A 22425-nucleotide genomic window follows, 5' to 3' on the forward strand; every position below is an offset into this window, starting at 1 on the left:
TCAATGAGTTTGACTATGGCATCCTTTTGCATTGCCTAAAACCAAGAGATTCACATAGTTAGTTGTCATGCAATCATAAGTTAATGTTGAGCTTCACTTGGTTTCAAGAATAGTTTAATATTCTCTACTAATTAGGGCCAACCAATGAAGGTGGACACTCATTTCAACCCACCCCCACCCCCCAACATCTAAATTCCTCGTTAACATCTAAAATTCATTCATTCTATTAATAAATTGCTAACATTCATGAATTATCACATGATAACATTCATTAACACATAAGTTTCATTAGAACATTCACATTAACATTAAAACATAACATTCATTAGAACATTCAATTAAACATAAATAAAAGATCTAGACATAAACATCAGCCATTATCAAATAAGTTACATAAATTCACATGAATCATTTCTTTTTTTTTCTTTTTCTTTTTTTTTTCTTCCCTATATTGTTACAGAGGCATATCCATGTTGTCATCTATATTTCTTCTCACCGGTGGACATACACTCACTATCCTTTGCAAAGGAAAGCCCTCTACAATAGCAAATAAAAGGGTTAAATTTTTTTAAAAATAGACTTTAAAGATTTTAAAGAACATTGTATCACTCTTTACCTTGTTAGCTAATCAAACATCCCCTTGTCATTGATATTATTTTTCATCTATCTCATCATCAAGATCATCATTGTCATCAACATCATCACCACCACTATCCTAGTCATGCTTATCATCATCAACATCATCATCATCATTGTGATCAATAGCAAAATCATTTACATTAGGAGCATCATTGACTAACTCTTGATTGTGATACACTTCTTCCTCTTCCTCGGTATATTATTCTTCTATCACATTATACTTTATCAACCTTGCCCTTGGATCATGTTTAACAACAAATGAACAATTCAATTTATGTGGAACCTCTGAGTAAAAACCATGCTCACATTGGCTTGAAAGAACAAAGGGCTTATCCCCAAATGTCTCAAACAACCTTGTAGTAATCATTAGAAATCCATTCTAAGGCTCAATAATAGTTCTATCAAGATCATTTGTATTAAGTCATAGTATGTACCATTTGATGATGAAGAGAACTAATTTGAAGGAATTAAAGTCACATTCAAGTATATCAATGAAAATGCCATTATGTCAATTTTGAGATTCTCAATGATGTAAGTCATTTCTAGATAAAATATTGGTCACCTAGAAGACTACACTTATCTCAGAATCACAAGTTCTCTTCATGAGATCTAAATATTTGATGCAAAACTTATAACCATTATATAACATAGAAATGTGGTGTTTCACCTATAATAATGTCAAACATATATAAATTATTTCATAACAAGTTCAAAAACATATGGTTGATTAACAAACTTATAAGTACCTAGAGATCTCTTAAATCATATGCTAAATCTATTTCTTTTTCTATAACATTGGGATATCCATTATAACGAGCTTGTTTAACCAATAAAGAAATAGATTCCCATTTTAATCTATAACCTTAATTTTGATATCATTCAATCCATATCATTATCCAATCCTGATTGTTTGCAATAAACAAATGTATTGCATCCCACTCTTTACTAGTTTTACAAAAGTAAATAGATGTTTTACAACAAATTTATTTTGAAGATTAAGAATTAATTAATTAAAATAACATCTCATAATTTAATACCTTTCACTTTCCCAAATCTACCATTCCCCACAAAGTACTCCCCTTCAAAAAAATTAATGGAGTAAAGATTCCAAATGCAATCTATATAGGTCTTTGATGCAAGATTAGGAAGATACTGAGTAATGTACATCATCATTTGGTATATCATATATCCCTCAATTATAGAACCATTGGAATGTGCTCTTTTTTGAACCAAACCCTTCAAAAAGTATTGACATCCATGGAGGAAGGTTATTGTTGATAACAAAAATAGGCCACACCGAGTAAACTAAGTAAATAGATATCATCTCTCCAAATGCATTGACACCATTAGTTGCTAGAGAAAGCCTAATATTTTGAGGTTCTTCTTTAGAGTTTGGCCACTTTTTCTCTATATCCATAAATGTTGAACCATCCACAGGCATTCAAATAATGTCATCTCAACTTTTATTGTGTGCACAGTAATTCATAAATTGTGCCAAGTTACTACAGTTGAATAATCATTTAAGACATAGAATAATGGGGATATAATGAAGAACCTTGTGAGGCACCTTTTTTGTCACTTGATCATCTTGATATTTTCTTGTATCGAATTTGGGGTATTCTCTTGTATTTTCATGTTCTTTATGATAAATTACATGATCTTTAGGACAAGCATCTATTGATTGATAGTCCATTCCAATATGTTTCACAGTGGCACATAATTCTTGGTATGAGTGAGGGAGAATGTTTGATGCTGGTAACAAATAGTCACCTATCAATCTATAGCAAAAAATATAAGTCATTAGTATAAACAATTTTAATGGTACATATTTCACCTTTTATATACTATAATGATGTATATCACAAACCTTAGCATACATGACATTGTTATGTTGGATAAACCATTCATAACCTTCAAAATCACCAACAACAATAAAATAAAGAGAAGAGTTGATTGGGATCTTTTGTAAAGGGTCATGTTTTCCTTCTTAAGTAGAGTTATATCATGAAAGTGTTGAAAATTTATTCAATGCTCCCCTTGGGATTCATGACAAGGGCTTAACTATCTCTTGTGTACTATAACTTGAGTGGTTGTATTGGGCATTGATAGATCGATCTTTTGGTGCAATGGCAACCTTACTCTAACAAGTGGTATCAGATCTTGGTCAAAGGTTTGAATCCTTAGACCATCGGGTAATGCTAAGAGAGAGATTGTTGGAAAAAATTAGTGCTCCCCTTAGGATTCGTGACAAGGGCTTAACCACCTCCTATGTACTATAAGTTGAGTGGTTGTATTGAGCATTGATAGATCGATCTTTTGGGGTAACATCAACTCCACTCTAACAGAAAGGCCTCAATGTCATCCTCATAATAATTATCATAATCATCATCAATAGCAACAACAACACCACTAGTACCAAATGTGTCATGGATAAATGCATTCATACCATCATCTTCAAATGTGTTTTCTAGCACATGAGCATCATCTTCCATGGGATCATGATCTTCTCCTTCAATACTTACACCTCCATGTTCCTCCATATTCACACCTTGATGTTCCTCTGAGATGTGTTGGTCTATATCATGTACTACCCTAGGTAGATTGATCTATATAAAAATGATGATAATCAAATCCCTATTCCGTGGTTCATATGTATATTAATTATGAAAACAATATAACATACAACTTACAAATGGATAATATTCAAACCCCCCTTCAGTGTGACCATTCTCCATACAACGTCCCTTAGTTGTTTTGATTTTGATTCTTCTTTTGTTTAAGCCATTACAACACTTGCAAGGATAATAATATTTGTCATCAACTTCTCTTTGCAAGTTAGACAACAATCTAGTGATTGTCTCACTATTTTGATCAAATTCCCTTGTATTATCTAACATGATCCTTCTTCATGGAAATAACTTATTCTTGTACCCTTATTGAGTTGGTTGTATTTATCTACAAAAATATTGGACACATTGTACTTAATGTTTATATTTACACATATGGTTTTGAAATAAAAATTTGGTGTAATTAATGTGTATGTCTACAAAAATATTGGACATGGTGTACTTAATGTTTATATCTGCACATGGTTTTTAAATTAAAAAATTGTGTAATTAATGTGTATATCTACAAAAATATTGAAAATGTTGTACTTAATATTTATCTCTGCACATATAGTTTTGAAAGAAAAAATTGGTGTAATTAATGTGTGTATTTGCAAAAATGTTGGACATGTTGTACTTAATGTTTATATCTACACATATGGTTTTGAAAGAAAAATTTGGTGTAATTAATGTGTATATCTATAAAAATATTGGACATGTATTTAATGTTTATATTTGTACATATGGTTTTGAAAGGAAAAAAATTGGTGTAATTAATGTGTATGTCTACAAAAATATTGGACATGTTGTACTTAATGTTTATATCTGCACATATAGTTTTGAAAGAAAAAATTGGTGTAATTAATGTGTATATTTGCAAAAATATTGGACATGTTGTACTTAATGTTTATATCTAGTACATATGGTTTTGAAAGAAAAAAATGGTGTAATTAATGTGTATATCTACAAAAATATTGGAGATGTTGTACTTAATGTTTATATCTGCACATATGATTTTGAAAGAAAAATTTGGTGTATCTATACCTCTTTATTTTGATTTTGTTCAAGGGAAGCCCATCAATGCTAATAGAAAACAAGAATGCATTTTCTAAGAGTTTAAAATTGTTCCACAAAATTAATGTTTTACAAGAAAATGAGCCTCATGATTTGTATTGCAGCTTCTTCTTGGATTACTTTTTTTTTCCTTTATTCAAAATTCTTTTTAGGTGTTTTTTTAAATTATCTAATGATGGATTATCAAATATGATTCAAAATTCTTTATTATCTCTTTTAGCTCTATATTGTCATGATAATTGATAATGAAGTGTAATGATAAATTCCCATCATCATTAGTGATCTATTTTTCTTTTCTCATTAAGTGTGAATCAAAACCTTTTTTCTTTCCTTCAACTCTTTATTATTCTATTTAGTATGATCTAAATTTTTTTTTTCATTTCTTATAGCACTTTATTATTCTAATGATAGATCACTCATGGTCAAAAAATTAAAAAAAAAAGAAAAAAATAACTATCACACTAGTAGTTTGTCAATTTCCTAATAAAATAATATCAAATATTTACAATCTATAATATTTATCCTTCCTATTTCCTATTTCTTTAAATCAACGTTTTTCATTTCTTGATTATTTTGATAATAGAACACCCAATACAATAAAAATGTTTATTGGTCATAAATATTTATAGATCAATGTAGAAACTAGGTACAAAAATAAAGACATTAGTCCTTGGTCAAGAATAATGATATCACTATTTCACAATATTTATTGCTAATGTATTTAAATCAGATGCAAAGCTCTCTTTCACTAGTCATTTGTCAATTATCCTATCAAATATTGTCAATATATATTATTTATCCCTAAAGTAGATTTGTAATTTGATTTTCTCTTATTTCTCTTTTTAACTCTCTACTATCTGATGAAGTTTCACTTGTTATAAAAACTACATAAGATCTCTCCATTTTTCTTACATATAAATTTGTGTTGCAGCTTCTACAAGGGAATAAGCCTCGTGATTATGGTATTTACATAAAATAAAAACTTGATTCTTCAACTCCTTTCACTCAATGCTTCATTGAAGTTATTCTTCTAGCAATAAGAATAGTTGCTACAAATTTCTAGAAGTCAAGGGACCCTAAACCTATGCTACATTTTTGGAGACATGGGATAAGTTACTACTAGATTCGGTACTTCATAACATTCTAGATCATACAGGATACCCAGATTAATAGTAGCAACAAATACTTGGGATCCTTGAAGGGAGATTGTGCCAATACATGCATGGTTACAACTTTGGCTTCCATTGTTGGGCTAGGGTATAAAGCCTTTATATCCAACCATTCATTATAAGTTGGGGAATACACTTCATGCTTGGCATGCAAGTGATGCATCTGCATATGCAATTTTATCACCTTGAAAAAAATTATTTGATCCTGCTAGCTTAGAATAGCTAATTGTTCATTTTATTGCACCTAATATGATGACAGTTCTACAAGAATTTTTAATCAACCTAGCTAATAAGAAACTAGACCAATTTAACTAGGTTATGAATTGTTTCTTTCTAAAAATATTTGCTGTGATAATTTTTTGTAAAATTTCTTGTGAACTCTGGCCATTTTTTGTCATTTGAATTTTTTTTGTTCAGGATTTTAAGCTAAGTTACTTAGCACGGGTTGAGTGAGTTTTATTGTATTATTATTTGGATTCTAGAATATATATGTAGCTAGATCAATTTTTCTATTGTGTTAATATGTAATAAGCACCTTCAAAAAGATCTCTCTGTATATATAAAGACTACAAGTTGTGTAATTTGTCATGTATTACATCTACATTTTCTTTGTCATTTCTTATAAGAGTGTTTCAAGGTTGGGAACCACTTCAACATCCTTTACATAGTTTAGCGGTAATGTCATTATGGTAGAGGCTTCTGAAAGGGAATGAACCTCATGAATATGTCATTTACACAGAAGTAGAACTTGATTCTTCAACTACTTTCACTCATTTACACAAAAGTAGAACTTGATTCTTCAACTGCTTTCACTCAACTCTTCATTGAAGTTATTCTTCCAGTAGTGAGAATAGCTACTACAAATTCCTGGGAGCCAAGGGAGCCTAAATCTATGCTACATTTTCTAGAGACATGGGAGAAGTTACTACCAGATTTAGTACTTCATAACATTTTGGATCATATAGGATGCCCAAATTAATAGCAACAATAGATACTTGGGATCCTTGTAGGGAGATTGTATCAATACATGCATGGTTACATCCTTGGCTTCCATTTATGGGCTAGTGTATGGAGCCTTTATATCCAACCATTCATCATAAGTTGGGGAATGCACTTCATGCCTGGCATGCAAGTGATGCATCTGTATACACAATTTTATCACCTTGAAAAACTGTATTTGATCCTACTAGCTGGATATAGTTGATTGTTCATTTTATTGTAGCTAATCTAATGATAGTTTTATAGGAATTTGTAATCAACCTAGCTAATCAACACCTAGACTAGTTTAACTAGGTTATGGCTTGTTTCTTTCTAAAAATATCTACTATAATATATTTTTGTAAAATTTCTTGGGAACTCTGCCCATTTTTTATGATCTACATTATTTTTGTGCAGGATCTTGAGCTAAGTCACTTAGCATGGGTTGAGTGAGTTTTATTGTTTTATTATTTGGATTCTAGAATATGTATATAGCTGGATCAATTTTTATATTGTGCTAATATGTAATAAGAACCTTCAAAAAAATCTTTCTGTATATAAAGATTAGGTTATTGCTTGTTTATTTTTAAAAATATTTGCCATGATATATTTTGTAAAATTTCTTGCAAACGTTTCCTAGTTTTTGTGGTCTACATTATTTTTGTGTAAGATCTTGAGGTAAGTCATTTAGCAAGGGTTAAGTGAGTTTTATTATTTTATTATTTGGATTCTAGAATATGTATGCAACTAGATCAATTTTTCTATTGTGAGCTAATATGTAACAAGCACCTTAAAAGAGATCTCTCTGAATATATAAAGTCATGCATGTTTAGAAGGAAATATAAAGACATACATTTTAAGAAAGAAAAGAATATTTGCATAGGTACCTCTTCTCTCCCTTGAAGAAAATCACTAGAACAAGGGCATGTAGATCACAAGAGCATGAGACAACAATGAAATCATAGAGCTGCAAGGGCATAGAAATGAAAGTAGAATCACAAGGGTACATCAATGAAATACACCAATCTAAAGGGCATGACAATGTTCACATCTCTCCACCCTCATTTGGAGCTCTCCACCTCTTTCGCATGTAGCTCTCCACAATCAAAACAAATGGGGAATGATTTATGTCACACAAGGGTAGGACATAGCAATGAAATCATAGAGATTCAAGGTCATGATAGTCAAATGTAGAGATCACAAGGGCACAACAATGAAATGCACCAATCACAAGGGCATGGTAATGTTCATAGCTCTCCACCCTCATTCGAAGCTCTCCACCTCTTAGTGCACAATTCTCCACAATCAAAAAATTAGGGAATGATTTATGCCATATATATATATATATAATGCTCACATGACTATCACAATTGTGACATCAACATCACTATTGGGATGGTATCAGGGACAATTGCAAAAGAAAACATGAAAATGAGCACAAACTACACCACCATCACAAATTATCATCGTAATTTGACCCCAAATGTACTGGTGTAAGATGACCAATATTTCCTCTAATTTTTTCTCTATTAGAATCTTTTATGTCAGACTCGTCAAACTCAAGTTTTCTAAAAGTGGAAGCCTTAGTAGTGTAATCATTAGTTAGCTCTTCATCTCCCCAAAGGATGGAGGTAAAAGGAATAAAATTATCTTCTTGAATGGTAGTAGCTATAGGTTGAATCTCATCTATTGAATCACTAGTTGCAGGGGTTTCTTCATCATAAATAGGAAGACTATCATCAACCCCCAAGCCAATTGTGTCTTTACTATTGTGAACATTAGTATGACTCATGGGTTCAACAAGAGGATGTTTCTTATTGTTCAAAGGCCCATGTTTTGGGTAACCCATCTTTTTGAGAAACTACTAGCCTTTTCTATATTTTCTTAATCTTAGATTTTTTTTGACAAGGTAGTGACAAAACACATAGTCATTATTCAACATAATTATAGTGCAAGCTGAGTGATCAGAGCAAGATGAGAAATTAGTGCAAGCCAAGTGATCAAAGTGTGTCAAGCATAAGTTTCTAGACAATACATGTTGAGTAACATACATAGTTAGTATCAAGCACCAGTATGTGTGCTTAGCCAAAGAAAGGGATCAAAATACTATAGCAATGGAGTGCTTAATCCAAGATTGGACATCTCAAGTGTTTCTAACTCAACTCATTTGGACTCATTTAATTTATCAACCAGGGATGTAAACTTGAAATGTTGTCTACAAAGTATATGCTTCAAGCTTCTCTTAACTTAAGAATTATTCTACAGAAATTCAAATGATTATGCTATAGAAAATCTATGCTAAAGCTAAGAATTAATTTTTTTTACAAAGCATGACAAGAAGAAAATCTCCAAGAAGAGGAAATGTGGGTGGAATTATATTATAGACTCTTTTTTGGAAGATACCTTTTTTTAGGTAGAGCACTAGAAACTAGAGAGACTATGAGTCTTTCTAGTAGTTATAGAGACTAAAACAGTAAAATGACTAAGGATAAAATGAGGATGAGGGAGCTAAAAAAAAACACACACACATACACAATGTTACAAAGAATGTATGTAACATACTAGAATTTATTTACTATTATCAAATAAGGCAAAGTTAAACTCAAAATTAGATCAAAAAAATAATAAGTTTAGAAGATAAAAAATAAAGAAAAGGAGATCAAAAGATGAAAATAGCATTTTATGGAAAAGGCAGAATCGATAAATCAACCACTAGTTATAATATTTCAATTGCCCTAGCTAGACATGGGGAAAAAGTGTTACAGATTGGATGTGATCCCAAACATGATAGTACTTTTCCTCTTACAGGATTTTTGATACCTACAACTATAGATACTTTGTAGTCCAAAGATTATCATTACGAGGATATTTGGTCCGAAGATGTCATTCATAAAAGTTATGGAGGGGTAGATTGTGTGGAAGCTGGGGGGCTGCTTGCAGGTGCTAGATGCAGGGGATATATAGTACAAGAGATTGTGAAATTTTTAAAAGAATTAAATGCATTTTACGAATATGATATAATATTATTTGATGTATTGGGTGATGTGGTTTGTGGAGGTTTTGCCACTCCATTGAACTATGTAGATTACTATAGCAGAAAGTATTGAATAAAAACTATTTAGAATTAGATAAGGCATTCTATAAATACTCTTTGGTATTTCATGAATACTATTTGGAATTATTGACTAAATTCTCTTTCATATTCCATAAACACTCTTTGGAGTTACAGAAAGTAGTGAATAAGAATAAATTGGAATCACAAAAAGTATTGGATGAATACTATTTGGAATTGCCTATGCTGCAAGAATAGTCCATTAATTCTACTATCAATCACTGCAAACAATAGATTTTTCTCTAGTTCTATGAACTAAAGGTAAATCCTATGCTAATTAATTAGTTCACTTCCTGTGTGGGCCCCCACAGAGAAGTGAAGTAGAACTACTCAAAGATGGAATCTTGAAATGATCTTTTTATTCATAACAACAGGAAACATACATAATGATAAAAAAAAAGATTACATTTAGTACTCAAAACTCAAAAGACTTCTTCCTTCTACTAAAAACCACTAATTAATTCCCTTTTTCTAGAATGTAGATTTCTAGTTATTTAAGCACAAACTAGGAATAGAATTCCTAGATTTTAGACTTCATCAACTACTGAAACAGTGGACGGCATTGAATATTACAAGAGATGTATTAACTTTGGCACCAAATGGAACATGAATTTAGGAGCTCATGACACCTAGATTTCCTACTTTGACTCTCACTTTCCTGTACGGGCTATTATGGACAAAATGGTTGGTGATGTGGAAGGTCATTAATGAAATTTATCACCATTTGCTCAGGTTGTTGCCTTTGCTTAGCTGAGTTGACTTTACCATTGAATCTACAAAGTATTAGTGCCTCCAAAGTAATAACATACATCAAGACTAATTCAAACTATGTCATCTAAATTAGTTTACCCTATGTCACATTGTTGCAGGAGAACTACCCAGCCTAGCTAAGGAAGAAAAACATCATTCTCACTATTTTGTAATCAAATGACATATCATTTCATAGCATATTCATTTTAGTCCTGGAAAGTAATTATGCACACATTTGTCTAAAATTATCATAAACATCATGTTCTTAAACATCAAAGTTTTTAGAAAGTTTGCAAATTCAACTAAAAATCAAATGATAAAATAGGCCATTTCCTGGTCTCATCATTCCTCCCAACTAAAACTTTGACTTGTTCTCAAGGGAACATGAAATTTTTGACCCTCAACCATCCTAAAATCTGAGGGAACAATTTGTCCTTTACCTCCTATATTGTAGTTCCAATAAAAGCCTTTACTCTTCATGTACCCTTCCCATCTACAAAGCTCTTCTGTCATATCAAATTTCTCTAAATCTTGCTTATTAGCAAGCGATGGGGACAATAGCAGTGGAGGCTAAAAAGTTAAAGGGATCCAATTTCTTTTCCTTTCTTCTTCTATGTTAATGCACTAGGGTGCTCATCGAGTAATCATGATAAGATTCAACAAAGACTGAGGTTCCTTCTTCTACAAGTCTTCAATCAATCCTATCTAGTGCCATTGATTTCCCTACTTTGCTACAAGAAGATTTGTTTCTACCATAGCTTTATAATCTTGATAGGCTACCTCCCTTAAATGAGAAATAATCCAATTTCCAGATTTTGATTGAGAAACTTTCAACCAATCATAGTACATTGTTCTAGCATCTTTGCCTTTAGGCCTAAGAAAAAGTGGAATCTCATACTCTAACTCTCTGTACTGGCAGGCCTAATTTTTTTCTACTAATTTCATTTTGGATCCAATACATCAATGCCCTAAGTTGAATATCACCCACATAAAGTAGAGGGTTCCAATCTCTATTGTTAGGGACTACTAAATTATGTACAAAGAGTTCACAGAGTAAATTTTTTATGGCTATAGGGGTAGTGTGAAAATCTTGGAAGAATTCCTAAGGAGTATTCAATATTAAAATTTTACCTTGCATTACACAAGTCATCTGATAATTGACAATTTTTTCTTTAAAAAAGAAAGCATAAACATGTGAAGGAGAATGAAAAGACATCAATTCAAGAATCATGGTAGCGAATTTTTAAAGTTTGTCACTTAATTGTTCAATCTTTGCATCCTATTCAATCAATTCTTGAGTTTGATTGAAGATAGTTTTTTCAAAGCTCTCTCTCTCTATTTTCCATTCTTCCCTATCATGAATTAACTAATTAGATAGTTGTGAAATAATGCTTAACAATGAAAAAGTGGAACTATGATGGTAAGTAACATGTAAAATAGGTGAAGGACCAAGAGGAACAACTTGCTAGGCTGCAGAAGCTAAATCATCAAGTCCATGCGAAAGAATCTATTAAACAATAGTACTAACTATTTCAAAATGTATTCTAATATCTTTTTCATGAAATTCTCTCCTCTAAAGAATAGGAGGAGAGTCTACAACTCCAATAGATACACTTGTTACTTAATTTTAGCTCATGCTAAAATTTAGTTCTAAAAATTTAGATTTGTATTTTGCTAAAAAATAATTTTCATTTTATATTTACAAAGGAATAGAAATGTCCTTTTATTATTCATTTTTGAATATACAATTGATATTTACAAATGAGTAAAATGAATTGAAATGTTGAAAGTGAAATATGTCACACAAGCCATGAGTTTAACTACTACTTGTATTGCATAAAAATGTAATCAAGGAAATAACACTAAGCAACTAATGCATATTCCTACATGGTTATGAAAACCTCAAAATATGCAAGATAACATGTAAACACAGATAACATGAAATAAAAAGAGCATTAAACTATTGAAAATAACACGTATGCAAACCTCATGAAATCACCATGTGATTGATGATTTCACATTGTTGTGGGATGTGATTGCTCACAAATCCTGCAACATAACAATAGGCTAGATAGTAGATTGTTGGAAATGATGAGAGAGCTCTCCTTTTATATGAAAATAGATAAAATGGACGGTTGAGATTGAATGCAAGATGAAGGGCTAGGATCTCTTAGGATCAATGAGGTGTCAATGAGGTGGAGGCCAAGTAGATTCCATGTGGATTAGGGTTTTGACCATTCAAAGGGGGCAATATGCTCACACATGTGTGAGCAACCTTTGATGTGACATGTCTATGACAGGTGTAAGAGGTGTGTAAGATCATGATGTTTCCTCACACATGTGTGAGACACATTTGAAAGTGATGGGTGAATGACATGCGTAAGAAGGTTGGAGGCTCAAGGTTTCTCACACGTGTGAGACACCTTTGGTTCACATGTGAAGGGGGAAAAAGTTGTAAGTGGTGTAAGAGTCACATGTCACATGTGACTAGGGTTTGCTAATCCTTTGATTAGGATTGTGAAAATGATTAAGGATGTGATTAGATGGGAAACTAGAATTAATTAGTGGACAAGTGGATTGACCTAGGTTAGAAGGATGGGTTAGGTTAGGGAAGTGAGGTTAGGTGAGGGTTAAAGTTAGGAGCCATGTGCTCAAATAAAATAAAATTTAATATTTAATTCCAAGTGGGATTAGGAAAGGATTAATTAAGTAAATGAAGTACTTAATTAAAGTGAATGGGTTAGGATTTAAATAAACCTTAGTTTATTTAAATAAAAGAAAGGTGAACATAATTAAATAAATGTAAAATTTATTTAATTAAAGGTAGGGGTATTAAATAAATAATGAATATTTATTTAATTGTTCATGAAATGTGTATTTGGACAATTTTAGGTGTCTACATTTTGCCCCTCTTTGATATAAAATTAGTAATGTTATATAAAAGAAGAATAAAACATAGTGGATGAAAGGATAAGACTAGTAGCATGATGCCCCAGTCATGGAAGGATGAGGAAGGATGACGAGGGTGGAAGGGTATGCCCCCTCGAGAGGACATGCAGGTTAGGAGAACACAGATGTTCTCTCAAAATGGAAGGGAGCACGGAAGGGAGTGGAAAAGGATAAGAGTGATGCTATAATAGTGTGAACAACCTAAGTTTGATATTGTATTTAACACTATGCACCAAGGTATGAGGAACCAAGATGAAAATGTGTCAAGTACGTAAAAATAGAGGTCTAATACAACCATATGCCTTAGGAAACCATGATATGGGAGACCATGATTCTTGGGGACAATAGGATGCAAAGATCATGATAAATGTAGAAAATACTAATTCAGACAAGTAACAAGCAATCATGCACAAAAAACCAAAAGCAAACCAACATTTTCCCCTAGTCAAGCTGAAAACCAATTAATGGATTGATTGATGATGATTGATTAAGGATGGCAAAGCTAACGATAAGTGTAATGCATATCCAAGGATTGGGAAGGATTCATCCCATGATAATGATGTTTGAATATGGTCAATGGATTATCAGCTGATTGGGTCAAATGATGAATTGATTAAGGATTGATGTACAAGATTACAAGATTAGATTGATTGGATTAGTATTGATTGCACATTGGTTGAGACTTTTTTGATTTTTTGATTTTTTGATGGATTGGATGAATAGATGATATGCAAGTAGAAGAATGAACGTGGATGAGATTGGAAGAAGGATGTTGATAGGATGAATAATGATGAGAGTAGAATTGATGGATGTGAATGTATTAGAAGAAGGGGAAAAAAATGATTGAAATAGAGGAGAAATGAATTTGATTGAAGTGAGTTGGAAGAATTAGATTGAATTTGATATGAATGAATGCATAGAATGGATAGAAATGAATTGATTGAATGAATGTGGGATAGAATGGATATAGTGGATAGAGATGAAGTGATTGAATGAATGTAGGATAGAATGGATTGGGACCAATGAAAAGGGAGAGCCAAGGTAGGGTAAATGGAGGAAAAGCAACATGAGTTGGTGGATGACAGGAATAGTGGAAGGATATGAGGGGCCAAATGAAATGGGATCAGAAAATGTGGAGCCAAGGATTATGTTTCGAAGGAGTTCATATGCCCCATACCAAGGATAAGAAAATGGAAGCAGATATGGTGGGAAAGGATGCATGAAAATGGAAAGGTGGTATGAAGGCTAGTGTGTGGAGGAAGAGAGGCATGTGCTCTTCCAAAGAATTTATGAACATTTTGGTATTGTACCTCTAATAGTGATCAAGAGCCTAGGTATGAAAGAAGAATGAAGAGGGGATGTGGGAGGGAGGGTATGAAAAAGGGATAATGATATGAAGGGTATGGAGGAAATGTGGGATATGAAATGGATGGGACGGATGGGCTAACCAAGATCAAGGACATATGAAAGGGGGATAGAAATATGTAGCAGTATGGATGGAAAATGGATGAATTGAACATGACAAGGACTATGGGAGGCAAGATATGGATAGCATGTCAAGATCAAATATATGAAAGTGGATGGAAAGATGTAGGATAATGAATGGATATGGAAAGTAAGCATGAATGGATGGAATGAATAAGATAGTCAAGATCAAAGATGGAAATGGATAATGAATGGTGGATGGAAGCATGGAATATATGTATGTAAGTGTAGTATGGTTGGAGCTTGCCCCTAGTGTAGAGTGCAACTGGAAGACGAAAAGTGAATGGAGGGATAAGTGGAAGAGGGAGGTAATGAATACATGATAGGGAAATGAAGGGAGGACTCAAGCATCTATTTTCCTGGATGGTATCCCTTGATATTTATGTCTTTGTTATTTTCAAGGAATTTTTATTATTTTCTCATAGATGTTTGTAGAAGAGTGAAAAGAAGGATGAAGTGGATTGGGGAATGGAGGTCAAGGACTTATGAAAAGGTTTGGATTAAGGGGGTGGAGTGGGTGGGAGGAAGACATGGTTAATGGATGCTAGGTTGGAAGACTTGTGAAAGAAGCGGAAAGATTGTCATCGGCACACACCTTGAAGGGTGATGGAAAGGAAGAAATTATGGAGGATATGTAGGAGAAAGTTTGAATTTTGGGATACAGGGACCCAAAATGGATGAAGGAGACGATGGATTTAGGATGGTGGATTTGGGTATACAAGGACCCAAAATGGATTTGGAAGCCTTTGGATTAGCCAAATTGGATGTCATTTTGAATCTTTCTTTGAGATTCATCCACATTATTTTTGCATTTTTTATTTTGAGCCTTTGTGGCCTTTTTCCTTTTCTTTGGATCATATTTTTCTTTTCTTGAACATTTTGTTTAGAGGAGACATGTTGATCCCTAGATTTTTGTGGATTTTTGGCTTTATTTTCTTTTTCTTTCGCATCCAATTTACTTCCATTGGCTATGGTATGAGTGGATGAAGGTAAATGAGATGGAGAGCTTAGGGATGGTGAATGTTGGAAGGAATTCAAGGATATGTGCCTTTTTTGATCTTTACTAGGAGATGAGGTGTAAGACATGGATACGGTGGATGGATGTATGTAAGGACCTAAAATGGAAGGAAGGGATGAATGATTTGACTATGGAATATAAGGACCCAAAATGGATGGAAGGGATGACGGGTTGGGAATATGGATATAAGGTCCTAAAATGGACTTTGAAGATGAATGATGGGAAGCTTTAGGTTTTGATGGAGGAATTTTCGGTTTGGAAGAAGTGGAAGGTGTACCAACATCTTGAGGCATTATTTCTTCAATGGGATACTTATTATTTTCAATACAAGATGCAAGTCCAGGTAGATGGGATACATGAGTGGATTGGATAGGTGGGATAGGATCATGCAGAGGATTAGGAATACAATAGGGATTATGAGGGATAATAGGATCTTGAGATGGAGTTGGATCATGAAAGGAAAATGAATGGGTGTTTTGATCTTGACTTAAGAGGGGATCATGTAGCGGAATGAGTGGATCATGAGATGGAATAGAATCATGAGATGGAGTGATTTGATCTTGAAATAGAGGAGTATGAGTGGATGGAGTGGAAGGAACTTCTGTACAAAGTGGAGGGTCTATGAATGCTAACTCGTGAGATGGAATGGAATTGGTAATGTACATGGTACATGGAATGCCTTGATCTTGATTAGGAAGGAAATCAAGAGATGGACTAGGAGGGATAAATGGATCTTGAGGGATAAGGGAATGATGGGATGAAGAAATGCATAGATCTAGAGGAGAAGAGGCATCTATAATGTCATGCTTTGGAGAAAGGTCTTGAGATGGAACTAGGGGTATGACTTTGGGCAATGGGCTCTCTTCATTTTGAATTGTACATTTAGCCAAGAATTTACGTGAGAAAAACCCATTATGAGGTGGGGATGATGTTTTTGGAGGATTAGGATAATGTGAAGGTTGAGCTATGGGTAGTGGATTACATGGAGGGTTGGGGTTGGATGGGACATGAGGATTAGGATCTTCAAAAAATGGAGGAAGAGGACACATGGCATGGAAGGTGGCCTCTTTTTGCTGACTTGCTAAGAGATAATTCTTTAATTGTTCCATTTCCATGGAAAGGGCATTTGCATTTGAAGAATGGTGTGGGCTATGAATGGAATTTAAGGATAATGAAGCGGATTTCCCTTGTCAAAGGTAGAAGAATAATTAACATGAGATGGATTAGAATTGGATATGAAGTTATGAGGATGAATTTGATATGCAGGTTAAACAGGAGGTATAACTCCATATTATTGTCTTTGAAGATTGTCAACCATTTGATTCAGCAACTTTAGATCCATAGATGTTAGAGGAAGAGTGATGAAAGATTCGATGATGGATGGAAGATGAACTTAGGACTAGGAGCTTTGGACTTTGTGTTGATTTGATTGAATGTGATATTGAATTGGATTGGATTTGATTTTGATTTGATTTGAGTGGATATTGATTGGATGAGGGTTTGATTTGATTTGATAAAAACCCTATGATAGTGCAAACAAGTGAATGTGAGATGTGAATGAAAGTCCAATGTGTATGACTATGCTCCTATGTCCAATGTAGAAGATGTGATGCAAAGTTGAATTAGAAGAAGATGTGAATGAAATTAGGAAGATTGATTATGGAGGAAGATATAAATGGATTGAATTAAGAATTGATTAGAAAAGAATGAATTTGACAAGGGATTGGATTAGAAGTATGATGATGTGGAGGAATGAACTAAGAATGCATTATGAGATTGGTGGAGGAAATTGAAGCTAGATGATGATGAAGCATGACTAGGATGAAGATTAGGACTTATGTTGAATGATTAGGAAGACGAGGAAATGATTTGGATGGATAAAGATGATTAAGACTTGGAGGAATGGTTTGGATGATGAAGACAAGAGATGGATGAGAGTGATGACATTGATGATGTGACGTGGAATGATGTGGACAACTTGACTAAGAAGACCTAAACCAAGATTTGTTTTTGTTGTTTTTTGAAATTTTTTGGTTTTTTTTAATTTTTGAACTTTTATGATTTTTTTGATTTTTATGTTTTATGATTTTTTTTTTTGCATTTTTCAAATTTGAGATGCAAAATATATACAATGAAATATGTACAAGGCAAGTATGTTTCAAACACTCAAGAATGTCAAACACAATAACAATCCTATAAAGTTTTGACTAGGATGTACAAGGATCAACTAGAGGGTGTCCTTGATATATGCAAGGTACGTGAGGCCCAAATCTGTAGATGAAAGAAAATACTACCACACAGTCGGGGGGAGATGGTAACCCAAATCTCCTCCTTCACTTCTCAAAGGTATAAAGTTCTTTGGGGCTTAGCCAAGAGTAACAATATTATGCTTCCAAGAGAGGTGTCTTTTGATTCACCTCCCAATTTTTATACTCCGCCAAAACACTAGAGTTGAGGTCGTCCCAAGGGGTGATGAAATCCCCAAGCAGGCCTCCTAAAAAAAGAAAAACAAGACCACTTATTTCTTGTGCACCCAAGATCACTCGAAGGTGCGAGGGGAGAGAATACATAAGTGGCCTCGAGGTTCAAAAAGACACGCGTTCTTTCCTGATGAAACTTTAAGTTTTCTAATCTATGTTGAAGACACACGTGATTAAACCATACAATGTTCTTTCCAACATGAAATGTTGCCAACGTAAATGAAAATGCGGATTCATCAACAAAAAAGTAAATCGAGCATGTGCATAAGCAAGATTTCTGAAAATGAAATCAATTTCCCTTAAGGCATTCAATATTGTGTGAGCTCGTTTTAAGCACCAATTCTAAATGTTTGCTAACCTAAGAATACATGTCCATTCCCTTAAGGCATTCAAGATTGAATTTGATTGTTTTAACATTTAACCATGCATTCAAAGATGAGTGTTTAAGCATACAAGTTCATTCCAAAACAACATTAAGGCAAAAACCTGCAAGCAATATGGTTAGTGAGAAAATATCCCTGCGAAAATGCAAGTTAGGGCAGCGAAAATGTAGGACAAATGTGAAACAACCTTGCAATGAAAGACTTAGCATAAATTTTGTCTTTGACAAAAAAATCAAGGATCTAAACAACATCAAAATCTCATGAAACTAGCACCATGACAACGGGCTCGAAATCAGCTTTTCGGTGATATTTTATTTTTCAAAAACGGAGTTCATATGCTCAAGTTATGAGCAAGAAACCAAAGGCTACTCCTTATGGTCTAAAAGGGCATTAGAATACTAATGCAGTGCTGACATCAGTGACCTACGAGCAAAAATTTGATGGTTAAGTGCACGTCAAGCAAAAATAAATTTTTTTTTGCACATTTTTGAAAGAAAATAAAATCTAGTTTATAGAAGAAAGATAAATGCTATGTTGAAAAATTAAAAAAGACCATGAACTCTTTTTTTTTTTGGTTTTGGTTTGTGTTGCGTTTTTAAAATGAAAACAATAATGTGAAAATTTTAAAAAAGGAATTGCAGGGTGGAGGTAGGGTTTTGAGCTCGTGAGTGGTGAATTTTGGTGGGCACAGGTGGCTCGACTGCGAGCAAGAGGGTTTAAAGTGGCAGGCATTTGTAGAGTGAGGTGGGTGGTTGGAAAGGTCATGACAGAGCCACGAGTTATGCAATGAGAAATAGTGTTCCGGCGATGCGGTTGTGACAAAGGCGAGCAGTGGTGGGAGGAAGTTTAAGCGAAGGGTTGTGGGCCACGCTGTGGCGAGGGTAGCAGGGTGTGTTGCAGGTGGGCGGTGGGAGGAGAGATTCGCAGGGAGGCACTGAGGGGTGAAGGGGATGGAGGGCAGAGGGGGTTGCAGTAGGCGGAGTGGCTAGGGTAAGCCATGGTGGATGCAGGTGGTAGAGGCCACGGGGTGTGTGGCAGAAGCGGAGGCCGCGATGGGGTTGAAGGATGGGTGGCACAGAGGCCACAGGTGGCACTCAGGAGGAGGGAACAGGGAGCCGCCGAGCGGTAGAAGGGTTACAGCAGGCCAAGGCCACGACGATAGAGGCTTGGGGTGGTGCGTGGGAGGCAGAAGGGAAGACGAGCGGGGGCCGTGGGGAGGGCAGAAGGGAAGTGGCCGTGGTTGCGGTGCGGCTGAGAGGGAGGTGCAGGGTGGGGACGGGAAGGGCTGCCAGAGCAGGGAGTGGCTCAGGGGAGTGGGGGCCACGGCGGCGGCTGCGTCGCTCGCAGGCCCCTCCATGGCGGCAGCTTGCAATAAAACAAAAAACAAAGTTAAGCAATGTGATTTTTATTTATTTATTTTTTAATTTAATTTAATTTTTTTTTTTTTTTTAAATTTTCTACCTAGGCTTAAAAGACATATGTATATATTTTTAAAAAATAACTTCTATATATACGCTATATAAATATATATCTTAGAATATATATTTATATTATTAGTATATATATATAAATGATTTTTAAAAAAAAGAACACAAACAAGACTAAATAAAATAAAAAAACTCCCCTTGCCTTTTTTCTTTTTCTTTTAATCTACTTATTTATCAACAAAGAGATATATTCGATGTGTATATGCTCATAGAACTTGGAAATAGAACAATATGAAATAAAATATGGAGTGTTATATGTCAAAAAACTTCCCTTATGCACTCCAAACACGATGATGGGCTTTATGGCTTGATTAGAGGCTCCTCATGAAACTTGATCTCCAAGTGCAAGTCTTTGACCTACAAGCTTAGCCTCACAAAACACTCAAAAATACATTAGATGGTTAGTTTGAACCCGTGAAGTGGGTCCCACCAGATGTGCCAAAATGTATTGCATAAAAATATAATCAAGGAAATAACACTAAGCAACTAATGCATATTCCTACATGTTTATGCAAACCTCAAAATATGCAAGATAACATGTAAACACAGATAACATGAAATAAAAAGAGCATTAAACTATTGAAAATAGCACGTATGCAAACCTCATGAAATCACCAAGTGATTGATGATTTCACATTTTTGTGGGATGTGGTTGCTCACAAATCCTACAGCATAACAATAGGCTAGATAGTAGATTGTTGGAAATGAGGAGAGAGCTCTCCTTTTATAAGAAAAGAGATAAAATGGATGGCTGAGATTGAATGCAAGATGAAGGGCTAGGATCTCTTAGGATCGATGAAGTGTCAATGAGGTGGAGGCCAAGTAGACTCCATGTGGATTAAGGTTTTGACCATTCAAAGGGGGCAATATGCTCACACATGTGTGAACAACTTTTGATGTGACATGTCTATGACAGGTGTAAGAGGTGTGTAAGATCATGTTTCCTTACACATGTGTGAGACACATTTGAAAGTGATGGGTCAATGACATGTGTAAGAGGGTTGGAGGCTCAAGGTTTCTCACACATGTGTGAGACACCTTTGGTTCACAGGTGAAGGGGGATAAAGTTGTAAGTGGTGTAAGAGTCACATGTCACATGTGACTAGGGTTTGCTAATCATTTGATTAGGATTGTGCAAATGATTAAGGATGTGATTAGATGAGAAACCAGGATTAATTAGTGGACAAGTGGATTGACCTAGGTTAGAAGGATGGGTTAGGTTAGGGAAGTGAGGTTAGGTGAGGGTTAAAGTTAGGAGCCATGTGCTCAAATAGAATTAAATTTAATATTTAATTTCGAGTGGGATTAGGAAAGGATTAATTAAGTAAATGAAGTACTTAATTAAAGTGAATGGGTTAGGATTTAAATAAACCTTAGTTTATTTAAATAAAGGAAAGGTGAACATAATTAAATAAATGTAAAATTTATTTAATTAAAGGTAGGGGAATTAAATAAATAATGAATATTTATTTAATTGGTCATGAAATGTGTATTTGGACAATTTTAGGTGTCTACACCACTTTTCATACATATTCAAAATATGAAAAAATGATACATATGAATGTAGGGTTAGAGGTAACTAGTCATTGCCTTTTCAACTTTTGACCAGTTAAGTGATCCATTATGTTGTTCCTGGTCCACCACCTAATATGCCAAGTTTCGGTCTTTATTTCCTTGCACAAGGAAAAAGTAGGGTTAGATCTTAAAAGGTCTAAGAAATGACTGAATACCTATAACTATTCATCCAACACACATACATCTTTCCTATTCTAAATACATATCAACAATAGTAAAGTACATTTTCAGTGCACAAATGAGAAAAAATTAGAAAAATATAATGTTAAAGGGATGTATTATTTTTGATATGAAACCTTTCATTATATCGAGTACAAGCATGTAAAGTTCACAAGGAATAGCTACAAATCACAAAAGTGGTTTGTGAGTGTCACGAGCCCATGCTCGAACCTCATAAAATACTCTCTACTTATTTTGGTTGCATGTATTCTATCAAAATAAAGCTTGTGAATATGCTAAATAAGTAAATAAGAAACAACTCTCCAAGCAATACAATGCAAGAAAATGCAAAGAGAAAAGTAATTACTAACTAGCCTATGTAACAAAGGAATCTATATATATGCGAATAGGGCAGATTGTAAAAAATTGAGGCATATAGATATAATAGGAATTCCTCTCATGCTTCACATTAACATAAGTGGAAAAATTTAGGTTATTTTAGCAATCAAATTCCTAAATAGCTAAATACATGAGTGTCATATCATAGTAGTTGGCTAACAA

The 22425-nt window shown here is 34.0% G+C and overlaps 1 pseudogene; it reads left to right on the plus strand.

Annotated features, from left to right (window-relative positions):
• The window catches only part of LOC149539040 (transportin-1 pseudogene), a 125274-nt pseudogene extending 105693 nt beyond the window's left edge, over nt 1-19581 (plus strand).
• Nucleotides 19582-22425: the final 2844 nt, after the last annotated feature.

Source organism: Cupressus sempervirens, chromosome 9 (genome assembly GCF_028749045.1).
Source record: "Cupressus sempervirens isolate cs-2001-9-10 chromosome 9, ASM2874904v1, whole genome shotgun sequence".
In the NCBI taxonomy this organism is placed as follows: Eukaryota; Viridiplantae; Streptophyta; class Pinopsida; order Cupressales; family Cupressaceae; genus Cupressus; species Cupressus sempervirens.